General features: G+C 37.8%; 1 protein-coding gene across 1 annotated transcript in view; it reads right to left on the bottom strand.

Annotated features, from left to right (window-relative positions):
- Positions 1-13011, bottom strand: part of TTC29 (tetratricopeptide repeat domain 29) — a 261987-nt gene that overhangs the window by 160340 nt on the left and 88636 nt on the right. The window lies entirely within an intron of this gene.

Below are 13011 nucleotides of genomic sequence, written 5' to 3'. Positions count from 1 at the left end.
TTACTAAGTTGTGTCCAACTCTAGTGACACCATGGACTGTAGCCCACCAGGCTCCTCTCTCCATGGGATTTCCCAGGTAAGAATATTGGAGTGGGTTGCCATTTCCTTCTCCAGGGGACCTCCCTGTCCCAGGGATCAAACCCAGGTGTCGTGCATTGTAGACAGTCTCCTGCATCACAGGTGGTCTCCTGCATTGCAGGCAAATTCTTTACTGACTGAACCATCAGCAGCATTAATTATACTGATAATCTTTAAAAATGCAGCAGTTACTTGAAGATCATGTAACTGTCTACACTACAGATAGATTTGAGAATACTTTGGGTAAATTTTAAGATGTTGAATTATAGTTTCTTTCTGAAGTTACCTTGCATGTTGTAGAGGAAATATATGCGACTTGGCTGTATCTATAATGATGAAGTCTGATCTGCGCATGAGTGTGGCTTCGCCCATCTAATCCTACAGTCCTCTCCAGGTCCTTGCAGGTGTGATGACTTCGTGGGCCTCTGGATCCACGTGTCCTAACAGCTGTGCTGTTGCCTCTAGGTCTGTCATACAATTAGTCTTGTGATGAACTATTCAGGTTGCTGGATTGCTCCAGAGAACATTTTCATATGCTAGGCCTTGAACTTTAAGGAGTCTACATACATTATGTTCCATATGTCACTGTTCGGGGTAGTTGATTAGAGTCTCAATTTTCAGTCTTGAAGTTCATCCTCTTTTGAATGAACCAGATAAAAATAATTATCCTTCTCTTCATTTTCTCTCAAAACATATATTAGAAATTTTTGCACTATTTCTTAAAATGTGAATGACTGGAAACAAAAATTTCAGCAGTTTTGTAAACAGCTATTCTAGTGGTACTTTTTAATTTTTACAATAAATGACAATAATCACAAAGTTTTGGTTAAAGTGGTATTCTATATCTCAAAGGAATTTAAAATAAGCTTTCACATTTAAAAAAAATCAATAAATTTTATAAAATTTTTTATTTATCATATAAATTTCATTTTATCAGTGTTTATATTCATATAGGCCATGAACTTCATTTTTTGACATAAAGCATCTCTTCATTTATGAAAGTCTACAATTTGTAAATTTTGCCATACAGATTACTATTTTGTAAAATACAAATTTCACTTTTTCTTGAGCCTTTAAAATTTTCCATAATGCTTTTGCCACCTAAGTGACTAATACTGTTATTTATGTGAAAAATACCATCATGTAGTTATCATTTAAAAAGAAGAAAAACTACACAGGCAATTTCCTAAGGTATAATACCATAAAGAAAAAAAAATTAGGAAAACTATAAATAAAAAAAGGTTTAAGGATAGTCAGCTCCCTATTAGAGGGAGATTTTAAAATTAAAATTTAATTTACTAAGATTTTAGTCTGCAGTCTTTGCTACAGAAATTTATACTAAATTGTCACTGTAAGGTTGTTTTAATGCTTTAGAAAGGTCAAGACTTTAAACAGAGAGGTAATAGCCACAAAATTATTAGTAAAACATGTTTTCATAATCTCCAAATTATTTAAAATACATTTTTACATTTCTTATGTGTTTAAAATGTGCTTAAATTAAACCTTTTTAATGAACTACGTAAAATACTATTTTCTTAATAAAGCTGTTTAAAGGTATTAAATAAGATCAGAGGGCTGGTGGCTCAGCTGGTAAAGAATCTGCCTGCAATGTGGGAGACCTGGGTTCGATCCCTGGGTTGGGAAGATCCCTTGAAGAAGGGAGTGGCTACCCACTCCAGTAGTCTGGCCTGGAGAATTCCACGGACTGTATAGTCCATGGGGTCGCAGAGTCAGACAGGACTGAGTGACTTTCACTTTCACTACACTTCCAAATAAGATCAGATGTGGACTATTTGCTTACACCACACTTGAAGATATTGCTTAATAATTTGGGGTAATGTAATGCTATGATTTGGAAATAAATCCATTTTTTAAAAAAATTAGGAAATATGACTTCCTCTACAGTGTTTTTTCTAATCCAATGACCTTTCTTTCACTTGTCAGATAATGGATATTTTGAACATTTTTCTTCTTAGCAAAGGTATGAAATGAAAAGGAAGGAAGTGCTATTTGGATACTTTAAAAAAAATATATATAAATTTATTTAATTGGAGGCTAATTACTTTACAATATTGTATTGGTTTTGCTGTACATTGACATCAATCTGCCATGGATGTACATGTGTTCCCCATCCTGAACCCCCCTCCCATCTCCCACCCTATCCCATCCCTCTGGGTCACCCCAGCCCCGAGCACCTTGTATCATGCATCAAACCTGGACTGGTGATTCGTTTCACATATGATAATATACGTTTCAATGCCATTCTCCCAAATCATCCCACCCTCGCCGTCTCCCACAGAGTCCAAAAGACTGTTCTATACATCTGTGTCTCTTGCTGTCTCGCATACAAGGTTATCATTACCATCTTTCTAAATTCCATATATTTGCGTTAGTATACTATATTGGTGTTTTTCTTTCTGGCTTACTTCACTCTGTATAATGGGCTTGGGTTTCATCCACCTCATTAGAACTGATTCAAATGCATTCTTTCTAATGGCTGAGTAATATTCCATTGTGTATATGTACCACAGCTTTCTTATCCATTCGTCTGCTGATGGACATCTAGGTTGCTTCCATGTCCTGCCTATTATAAATAGTGCTGTGATGAACATTGGGGTACACGTCTCTTTCCATCTGGATACTGGTGAGGATGTGTGTCAAGGGGATACGGTCCTGAGTAGAGAGGCGTCTGTACAGCAGCAACTGGGAGAGTGAGGTATGGAACAGCTGCTCCTTTAGATTCTCGACAAGGAGACTGCCTGAGGTGGTCACAGGACAAAAGGATAAAGCGATAAAAACTTGGATGTCAAGCATGCAAATGACTGAGCTTATACCTGACCTTTCTCAACACTGCATGGCGAGTTCGCTACAGCATATTTTCCAAGCTGGTGATGAACTACGCAGGGACCAAGAGGCTCGCTGGCTGCGTGAAGCACTGTCTGCATGTTTTGTATAATGATGACCAGCAGCCCTCTGGGAGCAGGAGGTCATGACTTCTTCCATGACTGCATCTGAGCTCCCCTCAGACACTGAGGCTATTAGACAGGAACAGAAGGGTCACTTTTAGGTAATGATTTCTAAATTATAAGGAGAGACGACTTCTATTTAATGGGTAGTGAAGAGGTCTGATCTTTAAATAAAGAAATGACTTCAATTCCTGTTTTAAAAAAAGATAAATGCCTTTTCTATTCAAGGAAAAGTTAAAATAAATTAATATTTCCATAAAATGATGGTCTATTATATTTGTAGTATAAAAATATGCTATTACAAAGATAAATGTAAGCACTATGTAATTTACCTATGATACAACTAGTGAATTACAGTTAAGAAAAAAAATAAGTACAAAGCAGGCACTCTGGATGGATACTGAATATATGCCACCTAGTATGTTACCTAGTAGAGGACTGTCTGAGCCACCAGGGAAGCCTATCACGCTAGGGTATTGTTGCTGTCATTGTTCAGTGCTAATTACATCACAATCTGTAGTGATAACGGTATCTCACATTTGAAAACTGATGATGGTCTAAAGTGTAAACCTATGTTTTCTTCTTTTGATTTGCACAAACAAAGTGCCATTTGTAACCCTTATTTTACAAATAAAACTGAGCTTCCAAGAAGTTAAGTGACTAAGCTAAAGTTAGCAGCTCGAATGTGACAGTAGGACTAAGATTCATGTCTTCTCATTTCAACTAGCACCTACTCTTTCTATACCATAGTTATCTTCCATATAAAGACCAGTTCAAAACTTACTATTAGTTCAAATATTTAACCACTTGACAATTAGAGATATCACATATATGTGGAATCTAAAAAAATGATACAAATGAACTTATTTACAAAACAAAAATAAGACAAACATAGAAAACAAACTAATGAGTACCAAAAGGGAAAGGGGAAGGATGGGTAAATTAGGAATTTGGCATTAATAGATATCCATTACTATATATAAAATAGATAAACAACAAGAACCTGCTGTACAGCACAGGGAACTCTACTCAATATCTTGAATTAATCTTTAATGGAAAAGAATCTAAAAAAGAACATATGTATATATATACTGTGGTTGTTCAGTCACTAAGTCATGTCTGACTCTTTGTGACCCCATGAACTGTAGCATGCGGGGCTTCCCTGTCCTTCACTATCTCTTGGAGTTTGCTCAAACTCCTATCCATTGAATGAGTGATGTCATCCAACCATCTCATTTTCTGCTACCCCTTCTCCTCTTGCTTTCAATCTTTTCCATCATCAGGGTCTTTTCCAGTGAATCAGCTCTTCCTATCAGGTGACCAAAGTATTGGAGCTTCAGCTTCAGCCCTTCCAACAAATATTCAGGGTTGATTTCCTTTACAATTGACTGGTTTGATCTCTTTGCTGTCCAGAGCACTCTCAAGAGTCTTCTCCAACACCACAGTTCAAAAGCATCAATTCTTTGGCACTCAGCCTTCTTTATGGTCCAACTCTTATATCCATACATGACTATTGGAAAAATCATAGCTTTGACTAGACAGACCTTTGTCAGAAACATGATGTCTCTGCTTTTTAATATGCTGTCTAGATTTGTCATAACTTTTCTTCCAAGGAGAAAGCATCTTTTAATTTTGTGGCTTTAATCACTGTCTGCAGTGATTTTGGAGCCCCAGAAAACAATCTCACCGTTTCCACTTTTTCCCTTTCTATTTGCTATGAAGTGATGGGACCAGATGCCATGATCTTAGTGTTTTGAATGCTGAGTTTTAAGCCAGTTTTTTCACTCTCTTCTTTCACTCTCAACAAGAGGCTCTTTAGTTCCTCTTCACTTTCTGCCATTACAGAGCATGAACTGCATATCTGAGGCTGTTGATATTTCTCCCAGATACCTTGATTCCAGCTTGTGGTTCACCCAGCCTGGCATTTCACATGATGTACTCTGCACAGTAGGTTAAATAAGCAGGGTGACAATATACAGCCTTGTTGTATTCCTTTCCCAATTTCGAACCAGTTAGTTGTTCCATGTAAAGTTCTAATTGTTGCTTCTTCACCTGCATGCAGGTTTCTCAGGAGGCAGGTAAGGTGGTCTGGTATTCCCATCTCTTTAAGAATTTTCCAGTTTGTTGTAATCCACATAGTCAAAGGATTTAGTGTAGTCAATGAAGTAGAAGTAGATGTTTTCCTGGAATTCCCTTGCTTTTTCTGGTAATAGTCCATATGTATAACATCTTCTTTATCCGTTCCTCTGTCAACAGACATTTAGATTGCTTCCATGTGGTAGCTATTGTAAATAGTGCTTCTATGAACAGTGGGGTTCATATATATTTTTGAATTATAGCTTTCTCTGGCTATGTGCCCAGGAATGGGATTGCAGGACCACATGGCAACTCCACTTTGAGTTTTTTGAGGAACCTCCACACTGTTTTCCAGCGGTTGTACCAATTCACATTCCCACCAACTGTGTAGGAAGGTTTCCTTTTTTCTACATTCTCTCCAGCATTTGTTATGTGTAGACTTTTTAATGGTGGTCCATTCGAACAGTGTGAGGTGGTACTTCATTGTAGTTGTGATTTGCATTTCTCTAACAATTAGGTGTTCTTTGGAAGGACTGATGCTAAAGCTGAAACTCCAATACTTTGGCCACCTCATGTGAAGATTTGACTCATTGGAAAAGATCCTGATGCTGGGAGGGATTGGGGGCAGGAGGAGAAGGGGACGACAGAGGATGAGATGGCTGGATGGCATCACCAACTCAATGGACATGAGTTTGGGTGAACTCCGGGAGTTGGTGATGGACAGGGAGGCCTGGTGTGCTGCGATTCATGGGGTCGCAAAGAGTAGGATACAACTGAGCGACTGAACTGAACTGAACAATTAGTGGGAACTTCCCAGGTTGTATGAGTACTAAATAATCTGCCTGCTTACGCAGGAAACACAAGAGAGGAAGGTTGGATTCCTGGGTTGGGAATATTCCCTGGAGAAGGAAATGGCAACCTGCTTCAGTATTCTTGCCTGGACATGTCATTCCATGGACAGAGGAACCTGGCTGGCTACAGTCTATGGGGTTGTAAAGATTCGGAGAAGACTGGGCACACACATGTGCATGCACATACACACACACACACACATTATCAAAGTTGAACATCTCATGTGCCTTTTGAAGAGTCATGATTTTTTGACCCATGAGAGAAAAGCAGGTAGAAGGAGAGATGGGGGAGAAAGGGGTGATTAAACATCTGTGAGTGGAACATAGGAGGGACTTTTTGTGTCCAGGAAGTGAAAATACATCCTTCAGGATATTTAGAGAAAGACAAATTGATTTTTTTTTTAATGGGAGGAGAGAGGAATTTTTTAAAAATAATGTTGCTGTGAGTTAAGAATTTTATCTCTAGTTTTCTGAAGACAACTATGGAAAAATTGAAATTACTTTTCTTTTAGCTTGCTGGATGTTTTCCTTTTAACATGGTATCCCACTAAGAGAGCTGTGAAGAGCTCACATTTATCTGGGTTGCATCATAGTTTCAGTGGTAGATAAAAATCATCACTTATAAAATGGATTAAAAGGAAAACTTGTTTTATGTATGTTATTGTAGAATCTGCAAGCATGTGTATGTCAGCTAGATTATCATTTAGGTGAAGAGTTTACTGTTATGAAAGAGGGAGTTACTATTAAGGGAGATGGTAACAAATTAAACAAGAAAGGAACTAAATGGGAATAAGTATATAGGAAACTTCTTGCCCCAAACTTTCTATATCCTAAACATTAGAAATAAAATAAATTATCCTTTGATAGAAATGCTTCCTGATATATATATAAAATCTTCATATCTGTTGAGTCAAAGAATAAATAAAATTTGATTACAATTATTTAGTGAAACCTTAAGATGATATCATTTTACAAATATAACCCATATCCTCCATTGTTAATATTTATCAACAATCCATAAGTCACTAGAATATTAGTATAACTATTTCAGATACATTATTTATTTGCATTTTTCTATGGGATACTGCTGATAAGGCTAGAGATTTGGGTTAACCATATATAAGAGCTAACATCAATGTTAGAAGCATTATAAATTATTATAAAGATTCTGACATGTCTGCAAACATAGAAATTGCTACTGTTTTATATGTGGAATAATTAAATATAGTGCAAGAATTTAGTACTATAACATCAAATGAAGTACCAATATGGGGAATTCTCCTTTCAGAGGATCACTTCAGTTCAGTACAGTTGCTCAATCATGTTCGACTCTTTGCAACTCCATGAAATGCAGCACGCCAGGCCTCCCTGTCCATCACCAACTCCCGGAGTTCACCCAAACCCATGTCCATCGAGTTGGCGATGCCATCCAATCATCTCATCCTCTGTCGTCCCCTTCTCCTCCTGCCCTCACTTTCCCAGCATCAGGGTCTTCTCAAATGAGTTAGCTCTTTGCATCAGGTGGCCAAAGTATTGGAGTTTCCACTTCAACATCAGTCCTTCCAATGAACACCCAGGGGACTGTCAAGAGTCTTCTCCAACATCACAGTTCAAAAGCATCAATTCTTCTGCCCTCAGCTTTCTTCACAGTCCAACTCTCACATCCATACATGACCACAGGAAAAACCATACCCTCGACTAGATGGACCTTTGTTGGCAAAGTAATGTCTCTGCTTTTGAATATGCTATCTAGGTTGGTCATAACTTTTCTTCCAAGGAGTAAGCATCTTTTAATTTCATGGCTGCAGTCACCATCTGCAGTGATTTTGGGGCCCCCCAAAATAAAGTCTGACACTGTTTCCACTGTTTCCCCATCTATCTGCCATGAAGTGATGGGACCAGATGCCATGATATTCATTTTCTAAATGCTGAGCTTTAAGCCAACTTTTTCACTCTCCTCTTTCACTCTCATCAAGAGGTTCTTCAGTTCCTCTTCACTTTCTGCCATAAGGGTGGTGTCATCTGCATATCTGAGGTTATTGATATTTCTCCCAGCAATCTTGATTCTAGCTTGTGTTTCCTCCAGCCAAGCATTTCTCATGATGTACTCTAGAAATAAGTTCTGCTTAATAATGGAAAATAACTAAATAATGGGAAATACCTCAATGAATGTAGTGAAGACTGATCTAAGTTGATGTTCCTAAGATTAGGAAGCGGAATGGAGTATTTACAGAGAAAGAAAATCATGCACAAAAACAATTTACTTAGATAGGACCATCCTTTTTCTTAAAATAACTTTATGGTTGCAATGTTTGAGTGTAGGAGCTGGGCCAGATTTGCATAAGGTCTTGACTGTGATTTTTTGGTAAAATATGTTCCTCCTTGAAATCTTAGGACTTCATAAGATACATTTATTTTCTAAAGTTAAGAATTTACTCTACTTGGAAATTTTCAGGTGTAAATTGACTATGGTCGAAGGGAATTACTACTTCTTTCCTCAGCATCTGATGTATATTGGTAGCTTTCTTCTCTTTTAAATATCAGGGTCTCTGTGACCTTCTGCACAGGTTTATTATAGGAACCATTGCTTCTCTTCACCAAATGGATTTTCCCCATTAGTAGGTACTTCAGCTCTAAAAAAACCCACTATTTGTTTTTAGTTTAGTGCTAGTTCATAATTCAATAAAGAATGCTTTGTCAGTGGGGATGGCATGGTGAGGAAAAACTTACTTATTTAGAAATATAAAGAGAGATTAGGAAGAAATAGTGTAGTGGGAAATTTAGTGGAGAAAAGAGGCTGAATAACTTGGTTTACATGGAAAACTAATAAAGTTCCAAGACAAGGAACTTGTACCGTCTATGTTAGGCCACCAGCGCCCACTTGAATAGCTGAGAGTGCCCCATCTTAGGCTCCCTCTCGCGTGGATCTTAGAAGCCAGGGCAAGTAAGTAGAATCGGAGAGCCTCCATGCCCCAGATGGGAATTCAGCCTGAAAAGGAGAGGGAGAGAGAGGGAGAAAGAGAGAGAGACTCGACATGGGGGAAACCAGTCTTTCCAGTGACTGGCCCATCCTCTATTGTCTGGAAAGGCCTTATATACTTCTGATTTTACATAGAGATCAATGGATAATACAAAATTATGCAGGATCAGCAGCCCTGACTCTTATCAAGACCAGGCTTTCTCTCTGCATACCTAGTTGTATACACAGGTCTTAGGTGATTTACATCATCTTCTGGCCAGAAGGCCAATTAGCATTTTACAGCCCTTTTCTGATAAGGGTAATAGTGTTGTTCTTCCCAAAGTCTGGTGCCACTCTCAGAAAGCACTAAATAAAGTTACATTCTTACACAGCAAGGGCACAACAATTTATAACAAGGAAAAGGAGTACAGTGATTTATAACAAAGAGAAAAGTAATTAACTCAAAAGTCTAGTGTTGCTAACATCAAAACTACTATATTCCTTTTTCTGCATCCCGTTTACATTGATTAATTTCCTCCCAGGTGCCTAAAAGATAAAGGATATGGAGGCCTGGCGGCAACATTAACTCAACAATGGAACCCTTCAACAAACTAATTCTTAGCTCATATACTTGTCAATATATTCTTCTATTACATGTATTGCTGCTGCTACTGCTAAGTCACTTCAGTTGTGTCTGACTCTGCATGACCCCATAGATGGCAGCCCACCAGGCTCCTCTGTCCCTGGGATTCTCCAGGCAAGAATACTGGAGTGGGTTGCCATTTCCTTCTCTAATGCATGCATGCATGCTAAGTCGCTTCAGTTGTGTCTGACTCTGTGTGACCCTATGCACAGCCGCCCATCAGGCTCCTCTGTCCACAGGATTCTCTAGGCAATAATACTGGAGTGGTTTGCCATTTCCTTCTCCAATTACATGTATTAATCATTTATTAATATATTAAAGCCTTCAAATTGAGATCAAAATTAGCAAAATTTCAGAGTCCTTTGTGTTTCACATCATGAGAATCATTAATTAGGGATATTTACACGTGACAGGTTTTTCTAAGTCAAGATTCTTTGGAAAAAATAATCACATAAAAATCCTTAAACAGATGGACAACATTTTGGAAAGGAGAAGAAATTTATGAGAGATAGTAGTTGAATATAGGGGCAAGATACTGAAAATCTGAAAATATTCCAACCAATTTAAAATACGAGTGAGAGAATAAAAAGAGTGTATGGAGTTGATGATAAGAATTAATGATAGACTGAATATAAGATAGACTGAATATAAGAAGGCAAAGGCTAAAACTAACGGAGCACTTTCTCAGCGTGAGGATGATCAGATCCAGCGCCTAGCATGAGGTCTCTGTCACAAGGTGCTCAGCAAACAACCGTGAGTGAATTAAGGAGACCATGTCACCAGCCTCATCAAAGTCATCAAATATTCCACACTGCTTAAAAAATGAGCTTCACATTCCCCAGCAAAGCATTTAAGACTCTCCAGTCCTCCCACAGATTAAAAAAGTATGATCTGGGAATTAGAAAGAATTTCTAATTCTTAAAAAAAAAATCTTTCTGAGAATGAGTAGTCTTTCTGAGAATGTCCAGAAATCATACAAGAAGAAATTGATAAATTTGGCCACTTACATATCTAAAAGCTTGGGATGGAAGAATTTCATAATAAGGTAAAAAAAAAAAAAACAATGGCCTGTACTTATGGCTGATTCATCTTGTTGTATGGCAAAAACTAACACAACATTGTAAAGAAATTATCCTCCAATTAATTAAAAAACACCTTTAAAAATGGCCTGGAAAAACATTCACAACACATATTAACTAAATGTCTAAATTCTTAAAATACAAATAGCTCCTGAGAAAGCAGGCACTGATTGTTATCGTTATATGACTACAAATGTGTGAAGTGTCTTTGAAGTGAAGATCAGAAATAAAAATAAATTTATTTTTAAATTCACCTTCTCTCTGACTCAGCATTTCCACCTGTAGGAATTTACTCTGTAGATCATCTCTTACTTCAGCACAAAACTGTTCACTGCTGTACTCTATGTGATAAAAACTGATTGGTGGAAATGCAAACTGGTACAGTTGCTATAGAGAACAGTGTGGAGATTCTTTAAAAAACTGGAAATAGAACTGTCATATGACCCAGCAATCCCAGTGCTGGGCATACACACTGAGGAAACCAGAATTGAAAGAGACACGTGTACCCCAATGTTCATCACAGCACTGTTTACAATAGCCAGGACATGGAAGCAACCTAGATGCCCACCGACAGACAAATGGATAATGAAGTTGTGTACATATACACAATGAAATGTTATTTAGCTATAAAAAAGAACATATTTGAGTCACTTCTAATGAGATGGATGAAACTGGAACCTATTATACAGAGTGAAGTTAAGTCAGAAAGAGAAACACCAATACAGTATAGTAAAGCAATATATATGGAATTTACAAAGACAGTAACAACAATTCTATATGCAAGGCAGCAAAAGAGACACAGATGCAAAGAACAGACTTTTGGACTCTGTGGGAGAAGGTGAGGGTGAGATGATATGAGAGAATAGCATTGAAACATGTATATTACCATGTGTAAAACAGATGACCAGTGCAAGTTTGATGCATGAAGAAGGGCACTCAAAGCCAGTAGGTGCTCTGGGCCACCCCAGAGGAATTGGGTGGAGAGGGAGGTGGAAGGGGTTCAGGACGTGAGGACACGTGTGCACCCGTGACTGACTCATGTCGATGTATGGCAAAAAGCACTACAATATTGTAAAGTAATCAAAATAATTAATTTTTTTAAAAGGAAAAAAAAAACTGCTTGGAGATAACCTAAATGCCCACCAACAGGCGATGGTTAAATCCCTTATAGTATAGCTATACCATGGGGCACCATGAGTCCTTTTAAAAATGAGACCTGTCTAGATATCCATTAGTATGGAGGAGTTAATTCAGGAGGCAGAACAGTGTGTATAAAAACTTACTATTTTGTAAACAACAAAATGGGCACACATATATGTGTACTTATATGCCAGGCATAGACATGAAAATTTTTGGCAGGATACACCAGAAACTTGTAACTATTAATTGCCTTTGAGAAAACTGTGAGACTGAGTATAGGGGTAGAAGGAAGATTTATTTTCACTGTAAACACTATGGTATTGTTTGAATTTATTTCGCTATGTACTTGCCATGTGATGAGGTGGGGGGAATATCTTTAAGCTAGTTTTCACTTAATTTTCCAGCTTGATCTCCTACTGTATCCTACCTTGCACATAACAATTCAGTGCTTCTCAAACCTTCTCAAACGTTCATGTTGGGTGTGTGTGAATGAGTGTGTCTAATATTCCACTATCCATAACTCTCACACTTTCTGCCTGTAGATAGCCTACCCCTCAAAAGTTCTCCTGTGCAACCCTCTTGATTTTCGGTATTGGAACTAAATACATACTTATCTCTGAATTCAGAAAACCCCTGTCCATCCTGCTTTGAATTATAGTTGTTTACAAGTTGGTCAACCTCATTAAATTAGCTCCTAAAGGGAAACGTGCATCTTGTCGGCTTCTGTGCTCCTGAAAGTATCTGGAACACAACAGCCTTGCTGAATGCATGTCATTAACTAAAAAATATTAAGCAGAAGAGTCAACCAGGAAAACCCAAGTTTCCTACGATGACCCAATTTTAAGGACGATAGAGAATGTGTCTAGCTCAATTATAGGAATGCTACATAGCATGAATATCTAAAAGAGCCACTAAGAGCTCCTGAAAGCTGAAAATAAAGCCAATACTCCCTGTCAAATAGAGTTATTACCGGAGATGTAAGCAAAATTAAATATGAAGCCACACTTGAAATGTATTAGAGGTAAGAGAAGAATGGGAGAAAAATTATTTCTGTTATAGAAAAGATAGCTCTTGACATTTTTTTGTGTGTCAAACACCCCAAGCCTGATCATAAAATAGGCAAACAGTGATTTTTATCATGAAACAGGCTACTTCTCAGACTGGGACTAGCGATGCCTTCCCCACTTGGAGCCCTCTCCCCTAACTCCCACAAACGAAA

The sequence above is a fragment of the Oryx dammah genome, unplaced genomic scaffold (assembly GCF_014754425.2).
Source record: "Oryx dammah isolate SB20612 unplaced genomic scaffold, SCBI_Odam_1.1 HiC_scaffold_12, whole genome shotgun sequence".
In the NCBI taxonomy this organism is placed as follows: Eukaryota; Metazoa; Chordata; class Mammalia; order Artiodactyla; family Bovidae; genus Oryx; species Oryx dammah.
Note: the sequence above shows the minus strand (reverse complement) of the source record. Positions and strands in the feature narration are given on the sequence as shown.